We start from the raw sequence: 8764 nt of genomic DNA, 5'->3' as shown, positions 1-8764 counted from the left end.
TTTATCTCGACTATGTTTTCAACTTTCATGTGACTTTGGTGGTTTTCAGTGATTTCATGATTCTAGTGAGTTTAACAAGGGCTCTGTATCATTAGTGGAAAAAAAAGACCCTAGCTCATTATTTTTGTGGCTTCTGAAAATAATCCTAAAGAGAGAACAAAGCGTTTTATGAATAGCAGGATGAGATGTCACACTCCGATCCCTTATCAACAGTACAGGATCAGCGTGTTATCCTCTTGTACTGTAAATAGAAAACGACAGACAGGTAAATGTGTGTGTGTGTGTGTGTGTGTGTGTGTGTGTGTGTGTGTAAAGCGTCAACCTCGTTATTTTAATTTCCTTATTTTTCTTCTCTAATTTCTTTCTATTCGTGTCGTTTTTTTTTTTATTATGAATGGTGAAGGGAAAGTGATGGGTTATTATTATTATCATTATTATTATTATTATTACTATTATTATTATTACTATTATCAGTTATTATTTCTATTAATGTAAAATGACTTGAAAAATATACCTATAAATATATGTATGAGTGAATCGTTAGGGGAAAACTCTCTCTCTCTCTCTCTCTCTCTCTCTCTCTCTCTCTCTCTCTCTCTCTCTCCTCTCTCTCTCTCTCTCTCTCTCTCTCTCTCTCTCTCTCAAATTGAACTGCACGTAAATGAAAGTTTTTGTCGGAATGTCTGCAATAAAAAAAAAAATAAAAAAAAATCCAGCAATCGCAATATGACGTGACGATTAGCAAACAATTAATGAAAATAATTGACTTGAACTTTTAACAAGGAACCTTTATTATAAAAGCAACCGGATGTGTGTGTGTGTGTGTGTGTGTGTGTGTGTGTGTGTGTGTGTGTGTGTGTGTGTGTGTGTGTGTGTGTGTGTGTGTGTGTGTGTGTGTGTGTGTGTGTGCACGCTACAGACAATTACTTTCCATCACACACACACACACACACACACACACACTTAAGGTAAAAATGTAACATGAAAACAAGTGAGTCATTTATTATTCATCAAAAGCATGATGATGATATATATGTACCGAACTGCCATCAAAAATTTTACTATCCCACCGTATTGAACTTCGTCGTATTCCTTGCTTTATTTCACAGGCAAGAAAGAAAAAAAAAAAAAAAACTCGTAGAAAAAACTGGTGATAATTTGCTTTGCTTTACAGGGGCTACGAGGATACAGGTGAGAGATGTTACAACCACCTGTCCCTTACACGTTTTCTATCATAATTTTTCCTGTAGTTTCCCCAGCGAAGTGACTGAGATGGCCTAGCTAAGTGCAGCGGAGAGGCGAGTACACATGGGGAGGAGGAGGAGGAAGCTGAAGGAAAAAAGGAAGATAGAGAGAAGGTTCATGGATGCACTGAGAAAAAAAAAAAAAATATGCGTGTGATGGGTGAAACAGAAAACGGCGCAAAAAGGTGGAGTAACATGTATACAAGTAATCAGGTGTGGTGACTTGTGGGAGAAGCCAAAGGAAGAAAGGCAACAGTGAATAAACGATCTCTTGCTGGGCAGATTATTAATTCATCCATAATATATTCGTTAAACAATATCATGATCTTGTATACCGTTGAGAGAGAGAGAGAGAGAGAGAGAGAGAGAGAGAGAGAGAGAGAGAGAGAGAGAGAGAGAGAGAGAGAGAGAGAGAGAGAGAGAGAGAGAGAGAGAGATTATAAACACATCCTTCAACAGCTAACCTACCAAGTCCAGAATTTCCGCGGCTCTTATTGGTCACCTGGTTCACGAGCATGTGGAAGTGGAGATGAGTGTCACTTGGACTTTACTCACTGTAGGAATAATAATGATAATAATAAAGAGTAAAAACCAGAGTACACAATGAAATTTTTTTCTTTCCTATGCACATGGGTTGGTGAGCGCCGACCTGCATACTGGAGTGGAGAGAGACAAGAGTAAAAAGGTCATTGTTATTAATCCTTTCACTACAGGTTTGAAAAGACTTTTTTTTGTATTAGTCTTTTAAAAGCGTACTCATGAAACTTAGCAAATATGAAAGTAACCTCATATATATATATATATATATATATATATATATATATATATATATATATATATATATATATATATATATATATATATATATATATATATATATATATATATATATATACGGATATATATATATATATATATATATATATATATATATATATATATATATATATATATCCGTCCAAACGATTTATCATAGTTATCTGTTAGTAAAAGACGATCATAGCAGTGAAATTGTTAATATTATCAGCACACAGGGAATAAAGAATCAGTAAAGGTAATGAGGGATAAATGTTTGAGTCTTTCCTTCCCTTAGTTAACATAAGCACAGAGGATGTGATACAGTTTAATCTTTGAATGCAATAGTCTTTATATTCGCACTTTAATTACATGGTTTTTAAGTATTTAATAGTCGTTCTCTTATGACCAGGTTGGTATGTGTTATGTCTGATAATACCCTTGATTTAAAGATCTCCACTCGCAAACAAATCATACAATAAACTATTTCAGAAAGTTCAAAGGGACCATCCGGATCTCTCTCTCTCTCTCTCTCTCTCTCTCTCTCTCTCTCTCTCTCTCTCTCTCTCTCTCTCTCTCTCTCTCTCTCAAACACAGGCACACAAAAGAGATGGGGAATTTTTCTAGGCAGGGACAGAGAGCGGCGGGCCACCATCATTTCCTCCTCATCTCCCAAGGATTGCCACACGGGACTTTTCACCACACACACACACACACACACACACACACACACACACACACACACACACACACAGGCCCTCCTCCCAGCACCTTAGGCAGTGGGTGTGGTTTCCTGGTAGATTTTCTATGCACCTCTGAGCACGCACACACACGCACGCACACACACACACACACACGCACGCACACGCACAGGTTGTCACGCGGTCACTGGAGGAAGGAGCAGGTGAGAGACGCCAGCAGGAAGTGATTACAGGTGCGTCATTGGTGCTCACACGCAAGAAAGAGGCGAGAGGCGCCCCTACAGGACCTCGTTAGGGATGGAGGAAGAGGAAAAAGAAGCGAGCCTGAGGTCTTGCGTGGGTAAATAAAGATTGGGAGGAATTTGAAGTGACGCTGAGATGTACAGAGATGTGGCTCTTCTTATATAATAATGGTGAACTGAACATGAAGGGAGAAAATACAGGAGTTGTAAAGGTGAGTCTGAAGTTTTGTATAGTCAGGCTAAATGAAGATTGAGAGGGATTCGAAGTGACGGGAGATGTAGATGAAGGAATGACTCTGTGGCTCTTATGTAGATGTTAGTCTCCCAAAGAGTATAGTCAAAAAGGTTATCCGAAAATCTGAGAAGTGTCTTGAAACTCACCGGTTCAAGTCAAAAGGCCACAGGAAATACAGAAGCAGGCAAGGAGTTCCAGAGCTTAATAGGAAAAGGGATGAAAGACTGAGAATACCGGTTAACTCTTGCATTAGGGAGGTGGACAGAATAAGGGTGAAAGAAGGTAGAAAGCAATGAACTGATCATTAGAAAGGGAATGAAGAAATGTAAAAAGATCAAAATTCGTATTTTTAAACGTTTTTAACTCAAGAACGAACTATCTTTTAAGGTTCAGAGATGATTAGTCGAGTTCTCACGAGTGTTTTTTTTTTCCTATTAATGTCGCCGTATTATTGTTAAACTCTCACTCGAATCATGAAAGCACTCTTGGAAACCCCTCAGTAACTCCCAGATGACGCGGAACGCTGGAGACCACAGTCCTAGAGAGAAATACAAAAGTACAATGGGCCATGATGATAACCTGTTTACTACGATTCTTAAACTTCCAGGTACGGAGAAAAGAATCTTATAGCAGTAAACTCCTCCCCGCCTTCAGATTCCTTCACTCAAGGTTGGGCTGAGGAGAGGCAACAGAGGTGAGGCAACAAGGGGCGGCAGAGAAAACCTGACAGGAAATTGTTGAAGGAAAACAGGATACAAGATACCGTAATCTATAACTAATTCATGTTAATGGAGAAAGGGTTTCGTTGTTTGATGTATGCATAAATTTGTGGAAGTGAGAGAAGTGAATTTAAGCCATATTAAACTTCAAAGGTCACTTCACAACATCCTCAAATCGTGTGACATCAGTTTGTGGGGAGGCTTGAGTGTCTGATGTATGCATAGATTTGCGAAAGTGTTGGTAGTGGACTGAAACTAAATTAAACTTCAAAAGACACTTCCCAGCTCCGTCCAAACCGCGTGACATCATTTTGTGGAAGAGGGTTTTGGGCTGTCTGGTGAGCGCATGGCGTGGTGCATGCACTGTAGGGTGTAGCAGTAGGAATGGTGATGAGACAAACGTGAATGAGAAGAGCAAGAAGTTTCCCATGATAAAAAAGAAAGTTGTTTACTGTTAACCTACAAAAGGAAAGAATACGGAAAACAACACAGGCAAGAGGAAAGAATACAGAAGAAGTGAGACAATACACACAAAGGGAGAGAATACAAGAGATAACACAGACAAAAGAAAATACAAACAAAAAGAGGGAAAAACATGACAATGCAAAGAAAAAAAAATAGAATAATACAGTTTCCATATTTGAGAACGGTAATGCATCTGTATGTACCAGAAGGGCTTAAAGATTCAGGCTTCTACTTTCCTCCCCCTTCCCCTCATATTGCCGCGTGGTCGTCCCCTGCAACCTTTCCTCGGCGTTGTCAGCGTCCTAGTGTCTCTAAGCCGCCATTCATCTTGATTCACTCGCTTGTTTCACTCGCTCTCGTCCTTCCATGGATGGTTGAGTGAGAGTAATTTGTCTTTCTCTTCTATCTTTTTCTACTTTACTATTTTACTTCATAATTTCTTGTGTACGATACGAAATTCCTTGGTGGTGGTGGTGGTGGTGGTGGTGGTGGTGGTAGTGGTGGTGGTAGTGGTGGTGGTAATGATGACAGTCAAGATTAGCACCAGTCGGAGTTTGAACACGCTGCAATAAGTAAGTAATTTTGTGGATGATATTGTAATAGAACTCTCTCTCTCTCTCTCTCTCTCTCTCTCTCTCTCTCTCTCTCCCTGGCGTCTCATTCTCTACCTCTATCAACCTAAGCAGCCATATCACATCACATCTGCCGCCTTACCTTGCCTTCTTCATCCCCCGCCAGCTTACCTCCTGTCCGCCCTCCCTGCTCCGCCTCTCTGGTCTCTCCACCTGCCTCTCTCCCTGGCCCATATCACAAACATGAAGAGGCTCCTCGCTACGGTTCTTCCCTGATTGGACTTGATGTAATCCAGCCCGGAACACGCGACCTGGCACCATCATTTGGCACTTGTGTACCTGAGAACCTATCACGACGAAGGGGAGAAAGGGAGACGAAAGGAGGAAGACTGAGAGAAAAGGTAGACGAGGAGAGAGAGAGAGAGAGAGAGAGAGAGAGAGAGAGAGAGAGAGAGAGAGAGAGAGAGAGAGAGAGAGAGAGAGAGAGAGAGAGAGAGAGAGAAGCATGGAGACGGACGAAGGCAGACAGGGGAGAGATAGAGAAAAGGAGGCAAAAAAAAAAAAAATAATAATAAATAAATAAATAAATAAACACAGGAAGGTAAAGGAAACAAGGAAGAGAAAAGAAAGGGAGAGGAATCATGAAGACAAGGAAAGAGAGACAAGGGAGAGACAGAGAGAGAGAAGGGAAGACGAGAAAGCGAAGCAGAAAAGGAAACGAGAAAAAGGAAGACAAATGAGAAAGGAAGAACGAAGATAAAAGAAGGAAAAAGAAGGAGAAAGAAAAACGCAGGCAATAGGGGAACAAGTGAGAGAGAGGGAGACGAGGGAAAAACACAGGAAGAATATGGAAATGAGAGAAGAGGGCAAAAGAAAGGGAGAGGATTCAGAAGAGAAAAAAAAGGACAGAAAGAAAAAAAAGACGAGGGAGAGAGAGGGGGAAAAGGAAGACGATGAAGACAGAGAAGAAGAAAAAATAAAGAAGAAAAAAGAAGAAGAGGAAGAAGCAACAGCAGCATCTAGGAGAAGGGACAGCAGCGGCAGAGGATCCTTCCTGTAATGAAAGGAAGAAAGGAAGAAACCTGTCACAGTTACGGTGAGGAGGGAGAAAATGGAGGAAGGAGGAGGAGGAGGAGGAGGAGGAGGAGGAGGAGGAGGAGGAGGAGAATTCGTCTGTTAGGAAAGAAAGATCATAACACAAGGGAGATAGAACTGAAGGACTGAAGGATGCTAGAAGGAGGATGAGAATGAGGAAAAGAAGGAGAGATAATAATTCATTTCTTAAGGAAGGAAAGAGGATGGAAGGATCAAAATACTAGAAGGAAATGAAGGACTGAAAGTTACTGGGATAAGGATAAGGATGAGTTCACGAGAAAGGGGAGAGGAGATAATTTTTTTTTTTTCTGGGAGGGGAGGGAGTGGGAGAGAGGAAGGGAGAATCAAAATAGTAGGATGACCGTGGAAGTAGGGAATTGACGGATGAGGGAAGAAGCAAATAAGATGATGAGGACGTGGAAAAGAGCAAGAAATGAAAGAGAGAATGTACACATCTCTTATGGAAGGAGAGAGGAATGGGACAGTGGAAGGAAAATAAAACTGAAGGAATGAAGAATAAGGGATGAGAATAACGATGATAAAGACGAAGATACCATGAGAAAAGATAACAAAGTAAAAAAAAAAAGAAGAAAAATGCAAACTTAATTCGAGAAAATAATAAAAGAAAATAAACGAGGGCTAAAAAAAAAAAAAGAAAAAAAAGAAAAATCTGAATGTAGCAGCATAGAAACAAAAAAAAAATACAAACTTAATCCTCAAGAAATTAATAAAAGAAAGAAAAAAATAAAAAGAAAAAAAGGAAAAAGAAAAATATCTGAATACAAAACCACAGAATCAAAACTCCTTACTGACATTTAAAGGACTGAGTGACCGAGTGACCGAGGGGATCCTACACACAACAAAGGAAAATACGAGAAGGATACAGAGAAGGAAGGATATGATGGCCTCCAGCTGTAGAGTATCACTGACATGACACCCACCTGGACGGGGAGAGGGGGGAGAGGGAGGGGGAGGGAGTGGTCACCTGAGGATGATTAGAGGTCTTCAAAGCGCCTTAGGGCCTCCTCGCCGCCCCAAGACGTCACCCTACACCACACCCCACAATGGCGAGCAGCAGGAATGTTAAAGAGGCAGGCTAAGGGGAGTAATGGTATATGGCAGGCCTGTTTCCCAATGGCTGTCAATGGTGCAATGGTTGGAAATAGTCACCACCTGTATGAACTCTCAGTGCGCTACGTTCTCTTGAGGCTTACTGTAAAAAGAGGCAGGCTAAGGACAGTAATGGTATATGGTAGCTCTGTTTTCCTGACCTAATGCCACTGCGGTAGTTGGAAATACATATTCTCTCTGATACGAAACAATTATCACCACCATATGCAATGTATGAGATCTTTACAAGTATCTGCAAGAAAGTTACGGGTGAGAAAAAAGAGTAGATTTTGCAATTTTTACCCAGCTTAAAGATTGAACGTGGTTGTAGAACAAGTAAAGGTGTTTCAGAGTGATTGGTAATCAGGGGAAGGTATACCAAGTGGCAGTTAAAGGGTTAACTTCCTCAGTACGTTCCCTCACCTACTGAATCTTCTTGTAAGCAGAGTCTGTCTAGCGCTAAGAGGGAGGGTGATAGCATACGGTAGCTCTGTATCCCAATAGGTGTCAGTGGCGCAGTGGTTATAAACAGCCACCTTCTGTATTAACCCAAGTGTTTTGTGTTTCTCCTCAGTTAGTTCTCTAGTCTACCAATGGTACAGGCGTGGTTAGAAGTTGAGTTTCCTTTAGCATTAACTTCTCGAGTTTTGCGCTTTTTCCACTCAATAACTCGTCTGATATAAGTCTACTTTTAAAATCTGCCAAGTGATAGATTCTTAGCATCCTAGAAGAATGAAGACTGAGGGAAAAATCAAGGCACAGTGTGTTATTACTCCCATTTTCTCTCTCTGTTATATTCTAGGTCATATCCTGCTGTCTAATCTGCTTCCTGTTGTTTCTGGTCTGTCTTTATTCTGTTATCTAAAATTTCTTGTCTGTTTCTCCTTCTCAGTTACATCCAGGGTCGGTGTGAGTCTCTGGTGCCCAGTCCGTTCCTCGATTTGGTTTCCTCTGTTCGGGTTTTGGACTAGTGAGGTCTTGACGTGTCTGATTGCCTCCCTCCTTCCTCTCTTCCCCCTCCCTCCAATTCTCCTTCCTTCCTTCATAGGGTGCTCGTGTTTGCCTCTCAAGTGTTTGTCTGACGCGATTCGATGAATATTAATATCTTCTTTGTGACGTCTGCGCGCTCTGTCGTTCGCCATTCCTCTCCCTCATCACTAGCCTCCTCCTCCCCTTCCTCCTCCTCCTTCCACCCTACCTTCCATTCCACCCTCACATAACACACACACACACACACACACACACATTACTCCTTCCTTGTTCCTTTGCTCTTCATCTTGACAATACGTACCAGGACCTTCTCTCCCTTCCTCTCCTCCTCCTCCTCTTCCAGCCACCTCACTCACGCCTCCTTTCCTAATTCCCTCCCTTCACGTCCACACTGTACTTCCCCAGCCTCCCCTTCTTTCGCCTCTTCCTTACTTCATTCCCTTTCAGTCATACCGTCAGCATCCCCTCAGTCATGCAGACATTCATTCCCATCCTCCCCTGACTCACCAATTACACTATCCCCAACATGCACGTCCCTTTATCTTCATCCATTCCCCATTTCCCTAACCTCTCTTGTCCCTTAACTTTCCCCCAAA

At 41.4% G+C, this 8764-nt stretch overlaps 1 long non-coding RNA gene across 1 annotated transcript in view; it reads right to left on the bottom strand.

Moving 5' to 3' along the window:
- Positions 1 to 2202: 2202 nt before the first annotated feature.
- The window catches only part of LOC135100718 (uncharacterized), a 21734-nt gene continuing 15172 nt past the window's right edge, over positions 2203 to 8764 (bottom strand). The window contains exons 3-4 of the long non-coding RNA XR_010268887.1: positions 5145 to 5362; positions 2203 to 4964 (exon numbers count right to left, since the gene is read on the bottom strand). This is a non-coding gene — a long non-coding RNA (uncharacterized LOC135100718). The remainder of the gene's footprint in view (positions 4965 to 5144; positions 5363 to 8764) is intronic.

The sequence above is a fragment of the Scylla paramamosain genome, chromosome 5, assembly GCF_035594125.1.
Source record: "Scylla paramamosain isolate STU-SP2022 chromosome 5, ASM3559412v1, whole genome shotgun sequence".
NCBI classification, from domain to species: domain Eukaryota; kingdom Metazoa; phylum Arthropoda; class Malacostraca; order Decapoda; family Portunidae; genus Scylla; species Scylla paramamosain.
The sequence above is the reverse complement of the archived record's forward strand: the minus strand, read 5'-3'. Positions and strand labels throughout refer to the sequence as shown.